The following is a 22656-nucleotide window of genomic DNA, read 5'->3' on the forward strand; positions in this document are numbered from 1 at the left end:
AAAAAAAAAAAGACAATAAGCTCTGTATAGTAGCAACCTACTGGAATAAACAATTTACCTAGTTAGACGTTGAAAACAATACCTAAAGTTCATCTTTTCCAAGTAACATGAATAGACGTGTATGACGTCTAGTACAGATGTCTGTGAACATAAACTATATATCAGGTGTAACTAGTTGCAATCTACCAGAATAAACCATTTACCTAGTTGAAGACGTTGAAATAAAATACATCAAGTTCATCTTTTGCCAAGTTAAGAAATACAAAATGTATGCAATCGACTATAATGTAAGAAATTATTTTATATGAGTCAGTGATTACATAGATAAGCGATAATAATGCAAATCCAAGGAATAAGTAACGCTGCAGATAGCTAAGCACATCTCAGGTCATGTAGACAGGATCTTTTAAATAATTGGACAGCTGATAGGGAATGCATAATACAGAATCTCATTTTTGTCAGTAATGTGAACACTGGGGAAGCTGGGGATATGCCTTGTAACAATGAGATAATGTCAGCATCAATTCTATACAAGACTGATTGAGCCTTCTTAATGGAAGCTCTGCCTGCACAGGTTCCTACTGAGAAGGAGAAAGGAGCTTTTTCTTTTCCTCTAAACCATTGGAAGGACAATGTTTTGCCTTGTCTGCTGTCTCTGAGAATTTACATTATACAACATTTAAAAAAACAAAAGGCTTATTTTAATCAGCCATTTACGTGCTCTGGGCAATTACTTGCACAACTAACGGTTATACAGCTCTGTTGGCAAATATACTTTAACAATTCTACAGCAACTGTTTGCAAACACTTTAAAAGAGAAGTCGTTTCTAATCAACAACAAAATATGTTCTTCCCTCTGGGTTCTCACTTGTCTATGTACGAATGGAGAGATTCATTATTGCACTGGTGCATGACATAAAAATGAAAGGGATATATTTCAATGAGAAACAGTATACCTCTGTGTGCATTCTGTCAACATCTCCAAATTATTTCCTATAAGACACTGATCTTTGTATACTATACAGTATGACACCCCCATGGCATCTGCACTAATGAATCAGACTAAAATAACTCCTCAATCATATAATCAATATTTGCATTTACTCTCCCATTGTTTTTTTTACCTGTTCACTTCTGTATTTGTATTTTCATTTTCCATGGTGTCCATCATTTTACAAGAAAATACCACGTAGCAATATATTTTTCTGACATATGTGACTAAATCCGCAATAGAGGTTCCTAATTGAGCCTCCAGGGCAGATGTAAACAGACCTGTACTCATATTTCAACTCTCTTTACTTTGTCCATGGTAGAAAGCATTGACTTGTTACTATTTCAAAACTGTTCACAAATAGGCCACCTGCTACTAAAGCAGATCTTTTGACTGTATGTCTGTCTATACAGTACTCTAACTGTACAAAGGTGCACTGCCTGGATTGTAGGCATACTCATTGAGACATCATGGGGATCTATTTTTGTTTTAGCATGTTACTATGGAAGCGAGAAAAATCTTTACAAATTTTTACATACATTAATGGTAGCTTTACTTTACCTGCTCTGTCCACATCTGAGGCTTCCGGTCCCTGTAGGTCCCACTCAGCCAATTAGTGCACGGCCCCGCCACAGTCACTGATTGGCTGTGCGGGACCTCTGGGAGCCTCAGTTGCGGCCGGATTGTAGAGCAGGTAAAGTATCTTGCCAGCAGCGGGGGTTAATGGGGGCGGCACTTACATACTCACAGCAGGATGACAATGGTGATGTCACGACCCAACTCCCAGAGCTTTGCGGGCTGTGGCTGCTGGAGAGGATGATGGTAAGGGGACACTGGGGGACTCAGGGCACTGGAGCATCCCTCTGCTATCATCCTCTCCACCGGCCACAGCCCGCATAGCTCTGGGAGTTGTGTCGTGGCATCACCATGTTATCCGGGAAGTGAAGCCTTGATGGAGTAGTAAGTGCAGGGAAAAAAGCATTTCCCGAAATAAGTGTATATTGGTAATTGTATAACTTTTGGGGGGCAATACAATACTTTAATAAAGATTTTTGCTGGACTTCTCCTTTAAGGATTGTATCAGTATTTAGGCGTAATATTTATTTATATGATAATATTTATTTGTATAGGGCCAACAGATTCTGCAATACTGATAAACCACCGACACTCCTCTAGCAAAAAATCCACACAAATAATGAATGCACTGCAGACTTTAAATCAATAGCATGTTCTTCATCACTGCAGATTCCACGCATTACAATAGGGCTAATCCACAGGCGGATCCACTGGTACATTTGTGGCAGAAAAGTGAACTGTAGTCTAAGATTTATGCTATGGATTCTTTTTAAAATTCATCTCAGATTACCATAGGTAACTCAGACACCAGTAAAAAGACAGTAACAGTGAACAGCAGTACAAATGACTACAAATAGATGAATTCATTTATTATGTGAAAGTTTCCCAACAAGTGCAATGCTAGGGTAAAAAACCACAAGAATCTTGTAACATATTGCATATATTCAGTTTAGACGTTTAACATAGCAACAGTTCAGCACAATATAGTTTGTTATGTAAGTTACAGCAGTTTTAGTCACATAACTCCCATCTTCTAGGACTCTCCAACTCGACAAAACAGTAAATAAAAAACGGTTTCTAGCTAGTTCTTATATGTATAATATGTGAAGTAGCATGACAGACATTATAAAATATGGAGAACACATCCAAGCACAAATGGTAAATCAATATCCAGCCAGTCCGTCTGCCATCTAAGTGGTTTTAGGATCACAAGAACATGTTTGTAATCTGCGCTGCAGAAAGTCACACATATTGTGGTAAAATGATACTTAAAGTACCCCCACAGACTAAACCTGATCAGACTGAAAACCGTCAACATTTTACTAAGTAGTTCTATTGGTTTACCAAAAATAAGACTGTGGGGATACAAACAAATTCAGAGACTCATCGTAAACTGACAAACCACTGTAAATTATTTTATTATCAACATTACTAGATAACATTTACTTATAATCTACATGATTACTATAATGCTCCTTGGCGACAGGTTGTCTGAAAAATAGCTTTTTTTTTCTTTTATGTTTGGAAAGAGAAAATGTAGGAAAAGAAAAACAGATGGTAATAATGCTGCAAACAATAACACAAATACAGCAAAAGAAGTGGATATCTATCACTCATGGTTTGCAAGTAGTGATGAAGATGACTGGAAGGACTTCATATAAAAAATAATAAAAAAGGGAAAAAGAGCTACTAAGTATCATTACAGAGACAACAGCTCCATGCTATAGCTCTTCTCTCACAGCAGTACTAATGGAAAGAATACAGTATCTCACAGAAGAACTTTACAAAAGTTCGTACCTTTCTTTCTGGCACCCACAGATCTTTAAAAATGGAAGGCTGGTAGTTCTTTGAACCTTTAAGACATGAGAGAATATTTTCTCTTCTAAATGCTAGATGAACTAAACATAAATGAGTTTCTAAGCTGAAAGAATGTATACTAAATGATAAAAATGTACAAAAAAACTAAACATGAATTACATACTGCCAATGAAAGATCAGCTAACTACCACTTTAAAAGTGCTTATGAGGATGGAAAAGTCCGACTGATGGACATTCTAGTGAGGCAGATTAATGGCTGCAGTAGATGCCACTTAGTTTTGCGGAAACTGCAAATCAGCATTCTAAGCTGTCAGCTTACTTCTTTGTGAGAAATAGATGTCTTTCAGCAGACTTTATAGATCACAGTGCTCGGCAGCAGTGAGTATGATTGCTGGAAAAGAAATAAGGTGATCACTAAAATTTCAGCTACTTTAATGCAGCATCCACATTTTTATAGTTCCACCACATCCAAACATGCTGCTGATCCGCTTGAGCAATTTAGTAAACTAAGTCCTTTAAAATGGGCTATGACATAAAATAATAAGACATTTGTATTGTAGCCAATGTATTGTAATATTTCTGACACCATCTTTTACAGTCCAATTATTTGACCAGGCTGATTAAATGCTCACTGTCATTTTCAACAACTTCCCTATGTTTTATAACCTATGTTATTTGCTACACATTTGTTAATCATTACTAAAATTGTCTCCTTAGCCAATAAAAACAGCTCTAAAGTTGTGACCACTAGGTGTCTCACTTCTCAGCAATCTGCTCTTTACTGCCTGTTATCAGGATTAGTCTGTCTCTAGTAAATCAGACAAAATACAGAAAGCTATGTGCAGGAGAAGGGAAGAGAACCTGAAACAGGCTGGGATGTGCACAAGCACACTTTAAGCCAGTGTGTCTACTGAAGATCATCCACACTGTTGCTAAAAGGTAAATCAAGGCTTTCCTCCCATGAAAGCTGTCCCCTTTGTAAATACTGCTGCATGTCCACAGTGCCGCAGTATTCTGTCATAAAAAAAAAATAGAAGTAGACAACTCTTGCATAAGGATCAGCTGAACTAAAAATTGCAGACTTTCTATGCCAGTTTTCTGGTGTACTCCAAGGGTTCAGGATAGTACAATAGCCAAAACTTGCTCAAAGTGAGTGACACTGTACATGGACTACGAATTATCACCTTTACTCGCAGATGTAACTTGCCCCAAGAGAAGATGCTCCAGAATATTTAATTATTTTATGTATTATGAAAGTATTTACTACAACTAATATGTTAGGAGAGACTTGCTATGTAGTACATAAAAAATATTGCAAACCTCATATATACTGTGGAGGCCTCAAATGTTCTCAAATGACACAGCACATTCTTTCACATACACTCACATTCTATGACACGCACACATTTTTTTCCTCCATAGCTCTATTTGTGGACAAAATAATTCTTTCACGTACTGTACATTTGGAGGAAATATAGACCACAAATACAGCCATATGAAAAACTAACAAGGGTTTATCTACCATACAGTGTCAGATAATGCAGCTGGTATGGGGTCCCCAAGGGAAGGCCCAACCTGGTTATGCAGCACCTCTTAATTTAGTAGATAGTAAGAACAGCTCTACTGTGTGCATGAGGCTTTTTTTATATTCTAAAGCATTAATACTTTAAAGTGTCATTGTCGTTAAATTTTTTTCTCAGAAATCAATAGTATAGGCGATTTTAAGAAACTTTGTAATTGGGTTTATTAGCCAAAAAATGCATTTTTATCATGAAGCTCTCCCCCCTGTCTTCATGGCTTGCTTATGGAGAGGGGAGGGGTGGAGAGAGATGAGGCATCAAAACAGGACAACAAAGAGTTAATCTACAGTTAATCACCTGGCTATCTCCTCTGACAGTCAGCACTGACCTCTCAGACCTCTGAATACCACTGTCACCCACCTCCATGTTGTGTAATCATTTGTTCTTTGCTGCCGACTAACTCCCTCCTCCCCCTTCCCTCTCTATAGAACAGACAGGGTTGTGTCTGATGCAACAAGTCACAATTAGCTGATATTTTGCAGTGAATGGAAAAGAGGAGGGAGGGGGGACCTGGGACTTTTTGAATGCAGATAATGGCATATTTGCCTAATAAACCCAATTACAAAGTTTCTTAAAATCACCTGGACTATTGATTTCTGCAAAAAAAAAAAAAAAGACAGTAACTTTTTAACCCTTAGACGACCCAGGGCGTATAGTTACGCCATGGAAGTCTGTCCCCAGACGACCTAGGGCGTAACTGTACGCCCTGGGTGTAATTCCCGCTATGAAGCGCGCTCCGGAGCGGAGCGCGCTTCATAGGAGGTGGGGGCCGGCTGCAATCAGCAGCCGGGACCTCACCGGCAATAACACGCTGCAGCGATCGCGCTGCCGCGTGTCATTAACCCCTTAAACGCCGCGATCGCGGCGCGACCGCGGCGTTTAAGTGTAAGTGACAGGGGGAGTCCCCTGTCACTTACCGATCGGGACCCCCGCAGTGTGACTGCGGGGGTCCCGATCGGTAAAACGGACTGCTGGAGGTCTCTTACCTGCCTCCATGCGGTCCGATCGGCGCTCTGCTACTCTAAGCCTGCACAGGCAGGCTCAATGAGCAGAGCGCCGATAACACTGATCAATGCTATGCCTATGGCATAGCATTCATCAGTGTAGAAATCCAAGTAATGTATGTAAAAGTCCCCCAAAGGGACTTCAAATGTGTAAAAAAAAAAAAGTTAAAAACACTAACACACTACCCCAAAACCCCTCCCCCAATAAAAGTTGAAATCACCCCCCTATCCTATTATATAAATAAAACATATAAAAATAAATAAATAGATAAACATATAATATACCGTAGCGTGCGTAATTGTCCGATCTATTAAAATATAACAAGTGTCATTGCGAACGGTAAACGGCGTACACGAAAAGAGGGGAAAAAGTGCGCGGATTACCGATTTTATGTTACATTATATATATAAAAAAATTAATAAAAAGTGATCAAAACGTCCGATCTTCACAAATATGGTATTAATAAAAACTAGAGATCATGGCGGAAAAAATGACACCCCATACAGCCCCGTAGGTGAAAAAATAAAACCGTTATAAGCGTCACAATAGTCCCATTTTATTTATAATTAATTGCCAAAAAAAAGGATTTCATTAAAAAATACATATATAACATTAGAGAATCTGTGTAACCTGCATATGGTTGTGTTCGGACTGACCTATAGAATAATTGTATCATGTCGCTGTTACCATATAGTGCATAACGTAGACACAGGAACCCCCCAAACGTTACCATATTGCATTCTTTTTTGCGATTTCACCAATTTATATCTTCATAAATAATATATTTGGAATTCCATCATACATGTTATGGTAAAATGAATGACGCCATTACAAAGTACAACTATTCCTGTAACAAATAAGCCCTTACATGGCCTGTAGATAAAAAACTGAAAGTGCTAGAGCTCTTAGAAGGGGAGGAGGGAAAAACGGAAACACTAAGATCAAAATTTGCGCGGTCCACTGGGTCATTTTGGGCCTGGTCCTCAAAGGGTTAAGTATTCTTTATATTTTTGAAAATAGAAATCACAGTGTATATTATGTAAACATGCTGGTATCTCATATTTTAAAGTTTCTTAAAAGTTCAAATACACATATTTGGTATCAATGCGTGCCACAATATCTAATCTATTATGGCCCTAATACACCGACAGATGTCATCTGACAGCTTTTTTTGAGCCAAAACTAGGAACAGGTACTAAAGGAAAGACTGAGATTTCTTCTCTTTTCACATACATTTCCTGCTTTGACTTTAAAAAATCTGTCAGATAATCTGTTGGTGTAGTAGGGCCCTTAACCTATAATTTTAGTAATCTCACAAGGTGAATGGTGTAAACAAAAAAAAAAATTGCAAAAATTATATATTGGCAAATATATAATATATGGTATAGACAGAAACTGCACAGAAAATTAGCCCTCATAGCGCCCCATAGATGGGAAAAAATGTCATAGGAGTCAGAATAAAGAAATTTGAAGCAAATACATTTTTATAGGTAGTAATTAAATTAAAGTTATATAAACAGGAATATGTGTAATTATACTGACCACGGAATACAGACTGTGGGTCTGTATGAAAACACAAAAATGAAAATTGTCCATGTAATTAAGGGGTTAACATCACTACCCTGATTACCTGGCTTCTACAGATGTACACTGAAGAAGAAAAAAAACGCACATGGAGGCAATTAGGAGAGTAATTCTCTTGCTGCAGATAAAGTTTATGCCCATAGTTAACATGCAGGTAAAAGACTCATTTAATGTGTCTAGTAAGAAAATGGCTAATAAAATTAGGTATGCTTTATGAACACTTGTAAAATATATTTACTCCTGAACAGAAATACTTGAAACAGGCCCTTAGGCCTCATTCAAACATCCATATTCTTTGTAGAAAAAATAAAAAAAAAAGGTGCCTTTAAAAAGTTGTGTGTGAAAAACCCCTCCTTGACTGTGAAAGGTCATCTTTGTAACCACCTAACCTTGAAATCTAACAGATCTCAGGGTACTAAAAGAGGGACCCCACTACTGTTAAAGCCTCCAAAAATAAAAAATCACCTGTAGGCAGGAGGTTGCAATAACATAATAAAGAATGTATACCTACCCATCTCTATTCCACAGCACGGCCTTAGGGTATATTCACACTCTAGATATCACACAGATAACGTCTGTGGATTTGGTCGCTCGACTCCCCCATGCACCAACTTGAATTTCCGCCTGTCTTATAGACTCCATTCTGTGGTCAGGTGGATTTCGCCCTCCGCCCAAAGAATGAACAGAATCCACCAGACCATAGCAAGGAGTTTATGGGGCTGGCAGACAGTAAAGCAGAGCGCATGGGGAATAGCGGCAGAATCCGTGGCAAGTTATCCGTGTGATTTCCATAGTGTGCACATACCCTTACCGCTCTCTGACAGCTTCTGGCCCCCTGCCGGTCTTGCAACGTCATGACCTGGCTGATGAATTGCCTGCTTCACCAATCAGTGACTGGCACAGGACACTGACTGGCTGAATGGACAATCTGTCAGTTGGGTCATGGAGTTGCAGCAGCAGGAGTCGCTAACGTGACGTACCAGGAAGCTGGAAGAAAATGACATGCAGCGGCTGTCAGAGAGCAGTGCTGTGGGAGACATTGAGATGGGCAATTATACATTCTTCATTATGCCCCGACACACCCTGCCTGCAGGTGATTTTTTATTTTTGCGGGAATTCTCCTTTACGTACTGTTCCTAACTGGGTTATCCTTGGTTTAAAAGAATGTATATGTGAATGGCATGGTTCTCTTATCTTGGTTACTCCCTGGCTGCTTATGAAATAAGTCTTTGCAAGAACTGCCTTGGTAATATAATCCAAACGTCGTCAAAACCACAGCCCTTTTTCTTCCTCAATAGCTGTACAATGTTGGGGATAATCCGGAATGTGGCGTAATGACTTCAAGGGATGAGGGTTATCTTTTTTTAATCCCTGGATAGCCCCTTTAAATCAAATGATCACTCTTGCCAAATATATATATATTTTTTTAAAGGTAGGACCGTCTTTAATACATTGTTCACATAGCTTTTATCATTTGCTCTTATTATTGATATGTTCTATGGTTTCCTCATTCAGATGCTCTAAACCCTCAATGCATTTTTTATAGATTTGGATCCAAGTTGGTCGATAGATATTACCTTAGTTCCCATGTTTAGAGAAAGACAAGTACTAAACTGAGTACAACTACATACACGCAGTCTTTCACATGACGGGACAAAAATGCTGTGTGTGTGTATCATTTGTCTGCATTCAGCAAGCATTTCATATATTAAATATTTAGATTGAGACTGACACATAAATATTTAGAAGGATTGACTGACCCCAGATGAATCAGTAACAAAATACATCAGCGGTAACTGTAATTGTCAACTAAACTGAATTCCTATATTAGATGTATTTGTCATAAATTCCCTAGTTTTCCCTGCATTTGCGGATTCTTATTTACACGCGCGCCTTTTGTGTAAACTGCTAGTATTCCAAACCCTGTAAAAAACATAAGGAAAATATTTTAACAGTCAAAAGATTACCCCATTATTATTTGGAAACCCAGCAATGAAAATGTTGATCGACAGACAGACAGTGATCCACACATGAGGAATAAGGTAGTATGGAGTTTAGAGCTGAATCCTAAGCAGCCAGTGAGAGTGCTGTCACCCATGGCAAGTACGGTCAGATTTTCAGCAACAAAATCTCCTTCGAGGGAAACATGTCATGAATTCTGAAACTTCTTCTGTACTTCAAAACAAGGACATTCTGTGGCAGCAATGTGTCATGAATAATAAGTCAGAGACTGGGATATGTATCAAGTGTCAGAATTAAATTGCTAATGTAAGATAGAAAAGAAAAATGGGGACTGTGCATCAGATTATAGGAAGCAATCTAAGAGCTAAATATGGAAGATAGGACGGAGGCAAAAAAGACTGCACCGCAGGTGAACTGAGGGCAGGGGGAAATAACCAGCAAATTATAGGGAAACATTATGAGGAAATATTGAATTTCTTTTCCCTTGCTGTCAAATATGTCATGCTTATTCTTACCTCTGTTTCTATAAGGACATGTAACAGATAGGCTCTGGAAAATCCTTCTTGACACATAACACATAATAAAACAAGAATTATGGAGTACAGTCATATATAGGCAATGCTATAAGAAAGAACTCCTGCTAGAGAGGTCTTGGCATTTCACCTGAAATCCAGGAAGTGGACCACAGGTTGGAGACAGGTTGACTATCCAGTCATAAAGGGAACCGGTCACTTTGCCAGTGCTGTGAAAACCACTCTCAGTACCTTGTTGCTGCCAGACACCTTTGCCCAGCAGTTCCAAAGTACTGACAGTAGTAATCCCTGAGAGGAGCACTATGGGGGAGATTCATTAAACATGGTGTAAAGTGACACTGGCTCAGTTGCCCCTAGCAACCAATCAGATCCCACCTTTCATTTTCCAAAGAGTCTGTGAGGAATGAAAGGTGGAAGCTGATTGGTTGCTAGGGGCAACTGAGCCAGTTTCACTTTACACCATGTTTGATAAATTTCCCCCTATATATAGAATCTCTAATCAGCCAGTTACTCTCATTTACATGTTTGTCCTTCTCTCTGCATTGCAGTAACCAAATTAGAGGATATTATACATAGGACAGGTCAAATGTTTATATTTGATAACCTGATGCTAACCATCTGCTTGTCATCTAAGAAGCAAGCTAATTGTGCACCCACTGTCCACTAGCAATTAAAAGGTGTTATCCAGAACTAGAAAAACAGTGGTACTTTTTTTTTAGCAAACACAGCACCACCCCTGTCCCCAGGTTGTGTGTCAAATTATAATTTAGCTCCATTCACTTCAGTGGATTGAACTGTAAAATTACACCCAAGAATGGAGCTGTTTCTGGAAGAAAGCAGCCATGTTCTTCTAAGCCTGGATCACCCCTTTCATGAGGGCTGTCATATTAAATTTTGTTTAGGAATGATGAGGAAGCATCTTCAGTGTAGCCCTGCCTTAGTACTCTCCAAAAGCAGATTTGCCCAAATATTTTCCATAATATCCACCGCCCAGTTTATCAGTAAAAAGGGCTCCTGTGTTTTTAGTGTTTTCCACCTAATGTGTGTTTATATCTAGTATATATCTTTTTCAGCTTGTAGAATGTAATATATTACTACAAATGGCACATAATTACTAATATTAGTTATATAAAATTTTAAAAGAGGTGTACAAAAAAAGACATTTTCAAGAGAAAAAAAATTCAAGAGAAAAATCCTTCTAAAAATGACTGGGGCTCAAGGAAGAAGTCTACATTGCATGGCTGGACAACAGCTATATACATGTCATGTGCCTGAGCGGTAGATGCAAGACTCAAAGGATCTTAAAGTGTTTCTATCATTACAAAACATCTTTGACATGTCACAGAGATATCAATAGTTTTGTTTTGGTCAGAGTGTTAAAACCCCCACCGATCTCTAGATATGACCAGGAGAGACACATAAATTAAGGAGGGGGCACGCCTTATGTGAACGCTACCTTAAGTAATTAGGAATATTTTTGGTTTCTGTCCAAGGTGCTGAAGCAATTGGTCTTGGCTTTGTTCAGTCATCTATTACATCATTTCTGGCTCTCTGCACTGCCTCTAATGCTGAGCTGGTTCCTTTGCTCTATGTTATGTCAGCTCTTTTAAAACATACTTTATTACATCAACTTGGGCAAATTAGGAAGAATATGAGATGTAAATTATGTAAATGCAAATGTTCTGTGAAAGTGTGGATATACACGGCATGGCCCCATTAAAGAAAGAGGGTTCATATAATTCCTCAAAAACTGTGGGAATAGCTGTAATATTACATTTTATTCTAAATATTGCAAATGTTTTAAGATAGAAAGTAAAATAGCAAAAGAGCTGCACATTACAGTTGTGGCCTAACCACATACGGCATGGCCTAACTTGTAACTGCATCTTCCTGTTAATATACATGTGTGACAAGTTGCGTTTCTGTTGCCCCCATTTGAAGGGCATATCATTTATTGCATAGCTTTTATAACTTTTTTTTAAGGGGACAAACACTGTTATCCACTAATGTCTACACACTGAAAGGGTAATTGGCTTCCTATGAAGTCTGAACCTGGTGTGTATGTGAGCGATATTGGGTAATCAGACACTGAGCCAGTTCAACTGGGTATAGGGAATTATGTGCATGCCCTCTACAGGGCTGCATTAGCAAACAGATACCCACAACCATAGTATACAACTAGTAAAGCTACAAGGATTTCCTGCTACATGGATAGCATGGTAGCTAAATAGAAACATATTTCTTCAGTGCTCACACCTCACATTTGTAACAACATAAATTAAAAAAATTAGGCTATGGAGCACTGTACACTACTAATGAATATAACTTTACTTACTGCTCTAACTTTCAGTTGGCAGGCACCTGTGTTAACCATGTGACAGAGTAAAAACATACGCATACGGCCGCCAATCAGCTCACACATATGTAGGCAAACTCACATGCTGATTGGCTGCCATATTCCAGTCGCAAGTAGCCAACAGGTCATGTGTTGTCACACTGAGGAAGCTGTATTTCCTAGGAGTGCATGGCAGTGTGGCTCTTGGTAACTCTGCTTTCCTATGTACCAGAGTTCAGCTCTCCAGTCTTCCTTCACTGACCTGGACACAAGAGAGACCTGCTAGGCCATGCACAACAAGGATTTGCCATTGCAAATCCAATGCTTCTCTGACGGCAAGCTGAGGACCTACACATTATTAAGTAGGTAATTTAAAGGGGTAGTGCACCAAAAAAAATTTTCTTTCAAATCAACTGCTGCCATGAAGTGCCAGAGATTTGTAATTTACTTCTATTAAAAAATCTCAAGCCTTCCAGTACTTATCAGCTGCTGTATGCCCAACAGGAAGTTGTATTATTTCCAGTCTGGACAGCAGGAGAGGTTTTCTATGGGGATTTGCTCCTGTTTTGGACAGTTCCTGACATGGACAGAGGAGGCAACAGAGAGCACTGTGTCAGACAGGAAAGAAAACACCACTTCCTGCTGGACACACAGCAGCTGATAAGTACTGGAAGACTTGAGATTTTTTAATAGAAGTGAATTACAAATCTCTGGCACTTTATGGTACCAGTTGATTTGAAAGAAAATTTTTTTTGGTGGACTACCCCTTTAAATGTTATGGCTAATGGAAAAATGCACAATTGGTAAAGGACATGCTATTGGTAAAGGCTCTCTGTTGTGTCTGAATAGATTACTCCTGCAGTACTAAATCAAAAGGTCCTTATACGAGAATAAGGGGAAGGAACATATATAATAAGGAACATTAATACGGCATAACAACATATTAATAGTCAACTACCAACTTACTATGGAACGGTTTACATTACCATGATATAATATAAAGCTATTATAGGAATAGTTCCCTATAGTTGTGGGACAAATTCATGAACCTGCAGGGCGATTCCCCACTTGAGAACCTAGCAGTACATTATGGTATACTGCTGTCAAGCTGCAAGTCTGTCAACAAAACTGACATCACACTGAAGTCTACTTGTATAGATATGGGGGACAACAGCTGGAGATCTGAAATATACTGCATGTTACTTAAGTTATTCCATTATTTATCCTGTCTGGTTTGCTAAAGGTAGGTCTAAATGGTTTACTAGGGATGTATTTCAGAAACTGTGCACTGCATCCTACGATAATTCTAGGAAGGCTTGTCACAAATCCTGCCTGCAATACTACTACTTTAAAAGAAAAGCCAGCAAAGCACTTGTTCTTTGTAGTAGGCATCTACATAATCCACTAATGTAATATAGTCAAATATAAATATATGCTTTAAAGTACAAAGACCATATGAAATGTCTTGTTCGTAGTGCATTTGTATGTGTAAACTCTAAGTTGCCTGGTAGTTCTTATAGGCGATATTCAGGTTAGCCACACCACGTGGCACAAGCTGAGATTATTGCTAATCAATAGGTCCTGTTGATTCCAGGAGGTTCCTTGCTGTTTCATTTCCATTATGCTCACGCTGTCTGCTGCTGTTCTACCAGTACAGAATGTGTGAGACCACATGAGCCCAGAGCATCATCTGGCTCTTTCCATCAACTACACAAATCAGCAAATCTATTGTCTCCTAGTCATTTTTGATTCATTTGTTCTGTAAGCGCTGGCAATGGCACATTCCAATTTCTTTGTCAGCCTAGCTCACGGTCATAAATGTTAATTTATGGTGTCGTCTGTGAGTCCCAGTAAAAGGGTGACTTGCTCAATTTCACTCCTAGGATCATTTATGCTACTATAATGCTCAACTACTGTATCTCTCTTATAGCTGCCTAGTATTCTTTGCCTGAGCAGCAGAAATTAGATGATTTTATGGTTCATTCTTCTGAAGCCCCCTCCTCCTAACTCTGGGATGACTAACAGACAATGGCAGTCTTTTTTTTTTTTTTTTGACTGGCTAAACCTAATTCTGGATGAGATCTACTCAGTGTTCAGTTTTTACTATAGAATATCAAACTGTACAAGTGTACTATTATTTCTAAAGGCAGCATACAATATCTAACAAGATAAAAATGACTCATGCATGTATGTAATATATCTTTTGGTCTCAAGTGAGGGTGACATAATAAAGTGTGTAACATTATAGAATTATCTGACTTGATATCCCACTACCGTCCCCCAAGCAACCACCAATCTTCTAACAACCAAATTCCCTTGTCCTTACTTTCCACAACTGCCTCCAAGATTCCCCCATACTCTGCAACTCACCACCCTGACACATGCGGCTCTCATCCACCATCAAGACCTTCAAAAGCATCCTGACCCCCGCCCCCTCTTCAAAACAATGCTATAACTTTCAACTGTACAACACCTTGCCTAGCAGCCCCCTGCCTAATGTTTCACCCTTACCTTGTAGATTGTAAGCCCTCACGGGCAGGGTTCTCTATCCCTATGTACAAGTCTGACATTTAATTTACTCATGTAAATAGTTTTCCGATTTTGTAACAGTCTGTGTGTTAACCCTTATCACTTGCACAGTGCTCTGGAATTAAGGGCGCTTTAAAAAAAAAATAAGAATGAAAGGGATACTGCAGGTTACAAAACTTTCCAAATTAGCTAAGGGGTGCACTTTAAGGGTATTTAAAGGCATCCATATCATTTAGAGGTTTTCCATTCTCATGAAATCCTTTAAAATTATCAGACAATGGAATAAAATAACAAGAGGAGTTATTACTCTTACCAATCCCCGGGTGTCACACCAAGCATCTGACACCAGGAAAAAATGCCCCAGGGGGTCATCTTAGTACCTACCTAAATACTTGTGAACTATTTGTAAAATAATGAGCTTATTTCACAAGTATGTACATTAGTAGCACCTTTTTGACTCTACTTTGCCAGTGTGAAAATGTAATTTACTTCAAACTTGGGAAACACTTATCTATACTACACATCCTGGCATTCCCTGTTTCTCCTGCAGTGTAGATTCAAATCCTCCCACCCACATGAAATGCTATGTGACTGTCCTGGCAGTGCCATGTAACAGTGTACTGTGCCAAGCTTGTGAATGCTGGCATGTACACTGACACTCATTATTGTAAGTCATTTAAAGGGCTTATTTGAATGTGTAGACTAAAGCACGCCAAACCCTGGGAAATGACTACAATCAATGATATAATATCTCATAAGGGGATACCAAGGTGCTGCTGGGATGTCACACAAAATTAAGAAACTAGACAACTTTTATGAGGGTGGAAAGTTTGAAAACGGATATGAGCATTAGGAAAGCAGTGGACAGAGAACTTGGATAACTTACTGATTTGCAGACAATTTTTTTTTAGCACCAGAGTGCCCTTCAAATTCAACATAACAGAGACTTATTTTAATACTGTTATTTTTTGGCTTATAAGACGACTGGGCATATAAGACAACCCCCAGCTTTTCCAGTTAAAATATAGAGTTTGGGATATACTCGCCATATAAGACTATCCCTTTTCCAGCGTACACCAAACCAAAATTACTAAAAAACATCAGAGAGCAGTGAGATCTGAGAGGCAGAGAAGGAGGTACAGTAATACTGGTAGGATACAAGGACGGGTCAGATGGGGGAAAGGTGTGTGTTTTTCTGGGCACAGAGCCACTCTACCGTATCTCTTTTTCCATGCCCCGGCTGCTTGCAGCTTGCTCTGCCCTTCATATGGTCGCCACATACGACAGGGATGCGGCCATTTTTGAGCTCCCCCCACCATATGTGGCAATTGCAGAATCTCAAGTCCGGTTCTGAAGTTTTTCAGCACCCGCCCGAAAAGATGACACCTGGCGTATAAGACGACCCCTGACTTTTGAGAAGGTTTTCCTGGGTTAAAAAGTAGTCTTATACGCAGAAATATACAGTAATACAAAAAGCTAACAAGACATTAGTAGGAGCAACTACAATCTGCAAAATCTGACAGTAAGTACATGATTATGTACCTTTACGACAGCTTAAACAGTGACAAACCACATCCACTAAATCAAGGAATATAATAACAGAGTAACAGTACACAAACTAATATAAAATGGAGAAGTCTGACAGCTTCTTTTATTGCATTAATCAGTCTTTATGAAAAGCTTGACAGGAGAAAATGACAATGGGTTCCGAATGAGATGGGAGAATAAAAATGTTTGTCTCTCTATGGGTAACCTAGTATGCATCATTTTCCATATTTTTAAAATTAAAGTGGATTGTGAGAGTACACAGATCTGCACAAGACTTAAATTAGGCTGAAGTCAGGAACTGGATACTGCAGAATCGTCTTGATCCGTAATCAAGGATCCAGTAATCGTTATAATCCAACAGCTGCTTAGGGCCCTATTACATGGGATGTTTATCGTGTGAATTACAGTTATATCGTATGAATTTTAATCGTTTGATAATCGCTTTGTTTAAGCCTCAGGGGACACAGACAGTTTTCATTTTTACATTTTCTTTTTTTCCTCCTCATGTATAAAAGGCCATAGTGTATGCATTTTTTTTCACCTTGAGACCCAGATGAGCCCTTATTTTTTGCGCCACTAATTGTACTTTGCAAAGACAGATGTAATTTTTGGCTAAAATATGCCGTGAAACCAGAAAAAAAATTATATGTGTGGTGAAATTGAAAAGAAAAACACAATTTTTTTTTATTTTGGGGGGTAATGCCGTTTGCCCTAGGGTATGACTGACATCTTATAGATGTTCCTCAAGTCAGTACGATTACGACAAAAATATGTAACATGTATAATTTATATTTTATTTGATGGCTTTTAAAAAATTAAAACCTTTAAAAAATATATATGTTCCTTAAAATTGCTCAATTGCCATGCTTAAAACACTTTTATTCTTTGGTCTATGGGGCTGTGTGGTGTGTCATTTTTTGTGCCATGATGTGTTCTCTCTATTGGTACCTTGTTTACATATACACGACTTTTTGATCGCTTTTTATTACAATTTTTCTAAAATTTTTCTAAAAAAAATTTTCTAAATTTTTTTTTCTAAAAATGCACAATTTAGCACTTTGGAATTTTTGGGTGCTTACGCTGTTTACCGTGCAAGATCAGGAATGTGATAATTTAATAGTTCAGGTGATTACACACGCATCGATACCAAACATGTTTATTTTTATTTATAAAATGGGAAAAGTGGGGTGATTCAAACTTTTATTAGGGGAGGTTTTTTTTTTTTATTAATAAAAAAACATTTTTTTCCTTTTACACACACACATACTAGAAGTCCCCCTGGGGGACTTCTCGTATAGCCACATTGATCTCTCATTTAGATCTATGCAGTATAGATATACTGCACAGATCCATGAGATCAGTGTTTTATTGCTCTCGGCTGCTGCAGACGTGAGCAATAGAATGCAGAGCCGGGATCAGCGCCATTATGACGCAGACCCCGGCCCGGTACACATGCGGGGATCGCGTTGCAATCTAAAAGCATCTAAATGCCTAATTAACGGGCACGGCTGCATATAGCTGCACGACCCCCCTCTGACCTCCCCTAGCGACGCCAGGGCAATGTCCTGGTGCGTCTAGGGGTTGAATGCAGGCAACAATCAAATGACAACAAAGTCATTCATCATTTGTTTGGTGCTGACACCAAGACCATTGTTAATGTTGAGACCATAACTGTATGTAAAACTGGTAATTTCCCCACTGATGCCCCCATAGTATCCCATACCAAAATGAGGAAAAAAAAGATTTAAAGAAAAATAAGCTGTAAAATATGGATAAAGCAAGTCCTTACATACAACAGTCAGAAAGAGCTACTGTAAATTACTTTCTATGTAGAGGAGCAGAGCATTTTTAGGTCCCCATACAGATCACACAGGGTTCCTAAAAAATAAAATGAAGCCGCTCTCACCTGGTGCTCAAAGGAGTAGCTCATCCTGGCACAGGTAGATAGCAGTACAGTACATATAGTATTATACTGTACTGTAGGGAGGGGATACTACACTGCATGCACTTATGACTTATGATGGTCAAGAAAGGCAAATATTGTAACATGAAGGCCATTGTAAATTGAGGGACAGGGACCACTGTGTATTGTTTATTCACTTTTTTTGAATAACTATAACTTTACAAAAAGAGCTCAAATATTTATATGTGTCCTTTATTTATGATCAGGCCCTGGCTTTTGCTTCAAAAACTGCATTACATAAACTAAATGTGGGAACCCAGCCATAAAGGGAATCTGTCTGCTGCAATTCATGTTCCAAACCACTGACACTGTTAGATGGCTGTTAGGTCAAGAAAATGCATCGAATCAAATTTCCAGATAAGCACTGACTTTTCTGACCTTTGAATCCAGTGTTTTGTGCGCCCAGACAGTCTCCAAACAGCAGAGCTGCTTATGTCCTCTTCCTCCTCACTAACTTCTTCGGCCCCTCCTGCCTCAACAGGTTATAATGGACTCAGCAAACCAGTCTTCTGTGATGAAGACGGTTTTGCCGGATAAGCAGATGGGGGAGGACGCTGCAAAACAGCTTTTTGAGTTCAGAAAGAGGCTTTGTTGTCTAATAAAACATATTACTTAAAGCGACTTTGTACCCACAATCTGTCCCCCCCAAACCACTTGTACCTTCGGATAGCTGCTTTTAATCCACGATCTGTCCTGGGGTCCGTTCGGCAGGGGATGCAGTTATTGTCCTAAAACAACTTTTAATCCTGCAGCGCTGTGTCTAACGACTGGGGCTTACATTTGTATATGCATTAGGCTGGCACCACCTCTCCGTCCTTCCTCCCCACCCTCCTCATCATTAGGAATGATCCAGGAACATTTACTGCTGTTTGAGCTTTGCACAGGTGCATTAACGATCCAGCCCATGTTCATTATGCACACAGGTGGGGAATAGGAAGCAATCTGCCAGGAGCATTCCTAATGATGAGGAGGGTGGGGAGGAAGGACAGAGAGGGTGTGCCAGCCTAATGCATATACAAATGTAAGCCCCGGCCGTTAGACACAGCGCTGCAGAATTAAAAGTTGTTTCTATGACAATAACTGCATCCTCTGCCGAACGGACCCCAGGACAGATCTTGGATTAAAAGCAGCTATCCAAAAGGTACAAGTGGTCTGGGGGGGGGGTCAGCTTGTGGGTACAGAGTCACTTTAAATCACTTAAAAGTACTATTTATTTCTGCAAAAAAAAAAAAAGGTACCATATGTCTCCTTGCCCTACAGCTAAGTATCTAAGCTACAAAATAATACGTCAAAGGTAGACAGATACATATTGATTTCTTTTTTTTACATCTTTATACTTCATATCTATCTATCTATCTATCTATCTATCTATCTGTCTATCCTAGAGATTTAGCTTACAGGTTAGAACAAAAACTAACCTCTTTATTGGCAAGAAGGCATTATCCCGGGGAAAGCAGTTGCACCTTTATGTGTCTGCTTTTCTATGAGAGCTTTAAATCAGGCACTACAGGCAAAGAAGGGCTGTCTGGGGTCCTCTGGCTACCAGTTGTGTATGTGTACATCCAATGGCCCTAATTTACCAAATTTTCTGAGCGAAAAGTGGCCTACTTGCCTAAAGCAACCAGAATTTAACTTTTATCAAACACCTACAGTACCTTGATTTATTGCTGTGGGTTGGTAATACACTCCATATAGGTGGGTAGTACCATGACAGGGAGAGAGGTAGTGATGGAAAGCAGAATAATTAGACCACCCTGCAGTACTGCCTTTGGATAATCCTAATATAAAATAGTGATACCTGGGTGCAAACTTCTGTGTAGAAGTGCCAGGAAGTAGTAATACTATAATAGTTAAAGGGGTTATCCAGCACTACAAAAACATGGCCACTTTCTTTCAGAGACAGCCAAGCTCTTGTCTCCAACTTGGGCGGGGTTTTTCTGCTCAGTTCCATTGAAGTGAATGGAGCTTAATTGCAAACCGCATCTGAACTAGAGACAAGAGTCATATTGTCTCTGAAAGAAAGTGGCCATGTTTTTATAGCACTGGATAACCCTCTTAAAGAAGGGAAAGTCCTGAAAAAAATAAAAGGATCTAGAATGGGTTCAGATCTAGGTTCATGAGATTGGGCTGAGTTTTGTACATGAGCGCTGCACAAACAGCATGTATTAGTTCTATTATCCGCCAACATAGTAAGATGTTCGTCTACTACAATGGAGGATAGAAGATGATTTAATTTGTGGTTGTTGTGGGTAAAAAGACCATATTAGACCCACTTACTGAACTTTGCAAATACGGATAGATCTATGGGACATAAGCACAGGCCAACTTCCATATAAGAAATCACTGCATGATCTGTAATGAAACCTAAATGCTAGAACAACAGAAACCTTTCAAGAAATCTTTATATGTCATTGCTGTTATACAAGTGGACAAGTGGATCTATTACTAAATAAAAACAGGCTTCTTGAACTGAAAGAACTGGCAAAATTAAATAAAGGCAAATGCATTTAGTCCTTTGCTTCAACGGCCCATTCCCTTAAAGAGAAGTAGCTAGTTTAGTAGCACAGACTCCGTGGCAAAGGTATATTTAACTATTGAAAAAAAAAAAAAAATATATATATATATATATATATATATATATATATATATATATATATATCAACAAAACACAACAATCACTGAGCTCGGGGAGATCAGTGAAAAAAATCCAATGGAGTACTCATTTAAGAGTCTCCACTGATTGCCCCCTACAAAATATATATGTAAAGAAAGGGTCAGTGGAGCCTTGGTTGTGAGTCTCAAAACACGGGAATAGCCAGATATCCCTCTCTCCAGAGAAGGAAGTCTGTTGCCGAGGGATGCCTCCCAGTGGGGAGAACACCAAACCACCCTGAAACACAGCCCCTAAGACCCTAACTCTGTTGCGATCATCGGGACTAGGGATGGTCCGATCCTACCGAGGTTCGGATTCGTACGAACCCGAACTCTCTGCAATGATTCCTGCTCTCTTCCACCTCTGTGGAGAGGATGGATACACCGGGAGGACCGCCTGGAAAACTGGGATACAGCCAGAGCCATAGGCTGTGTCCCAGTTTTCCAGGCGGTCCTCCCGCTGTATCCACCCGCTGCACAGAGCGGCAAGACAGCGGGAATCTGATGCCGAGCGTTCGGGTTCATACGAACCCGAACCTCGGCAGGTTCGGACCATCCTTAACTGGGACCTAAATAGGGAAACACCAGGATGGCCCCTATAAGTCAAAGTCTAACCGAACTTTCGGCATTTGATTAGCGGTGGCTGCTGAAGTTGGATAAAGCCCTAAGGCTATGTGGAAAACATGGATATATTCATTGGCTATATCCATGTTTTCCAGACAACCTGAGAGCTTTATCCAGCAGCCCCCGCTAATCAAATGCCAAAAGTTCGGGTTCGGATGGACTCGAACCCGAACCCGGTTCGCTCATCTCTAGTAATGACATAAGACAAGGGTTACATAAGACATAAGTAATGACATAAGTAATGACATAAGACAAGGGAGTCTTGACGAAGCGGTGCGAAAGTTGGAGTGTGAGGTGGGTGACCAGTGGACTGGGACCTGTAGTACCCATTGGTATTGGTAACTTGCATCCTGATATGTTTTTGCACATGTGCATTATTCTGAGCAGCGTACTGTAGCAGCAAGCACTGGCACTTTACTTTTTGCACCTTATGCTGTAGGAATGTTTACATATGCCTTATATTAGTATCTATGTTGGATGCATTGTCACTTTTATAACTTGTCCCAGCAATCTGGTCCCCCGCCTCCCCAGGTCTTGTTTTTAATGTTGCATGTGTGTTTTTCTCTGTATACTATTTAATAAAGTGAATTATGGTATTGATATCATTTAGTCCCAAACTGGTTTATTTGCCCATGAAGGTAAGTGCATTGTTTCAGTACGATCCATTTTCTCAAGCAGTGAACACACACCCCTAGGAGGGGCTTCGTATATACACAGCAAGCCAGTAAACAATTAGTGAATAAAGCTAAAAAAAAAAAAGTGCATCAATGTGTAAAATTACAAGTACATAAATAAAATGTATATGATCGTGTCAATCAATATAAATAGTTGGATACATATGTGAAACAGCACAGTAGTGTATTTAAAATATAAACATTAATCAAACAATCAAATTTTACTTGTGAATAGGCGCTAGTGGCTTTCACCCGGTCCGAAACATCAGCTTTGAAAAGTCA

General features: G+C 39.3%; 1 protein-coding gene across 4 annotated transcripts in view; it reads right to left on the minus strand.

The window, feature by feature from the left end:
• Window positions 1–22656, minus strand: part of ELMO1 (engulfment and cell motility 1) — a 264820-nt gene that overhangs the window by 34623 nt on the left and 207541 nt on the right. The window contains exon 1 of one of the 4 annotated variants that reach the window (XM_069958428.1): window positions 10180–10335. The exons of 2 other annotated variants lie outside the window; for them this stretch is intronic. The gene's annotated coding sequence lies outside the window, so the exon portion shown is untranslated. Of the gene's footprint in view, window positions 1–10031; window positions 10052–10179; window positions 10336–22656 lie in introns of those variants that run through there. One more of the 4 variants, XM_069958427.1, reaches the window with a different exon arrangement.

Source organism: Dendropsophus ebraccatus, chromosome 2 (assembly GCF_027789765.1).
Source record: "Dendropsophus ebraccatus isolate aDenEbr1 chromosome 2, aDenEbr1.pat, whole genome shotgun sequence".
Taxonomy (NCBI): domain Eukaryota; kingdom Metazoa; phylum Chordata; class Amphibia; order Anura; family Hylidae; genus Dendropsophus; species Dendropsophus ebraccatus.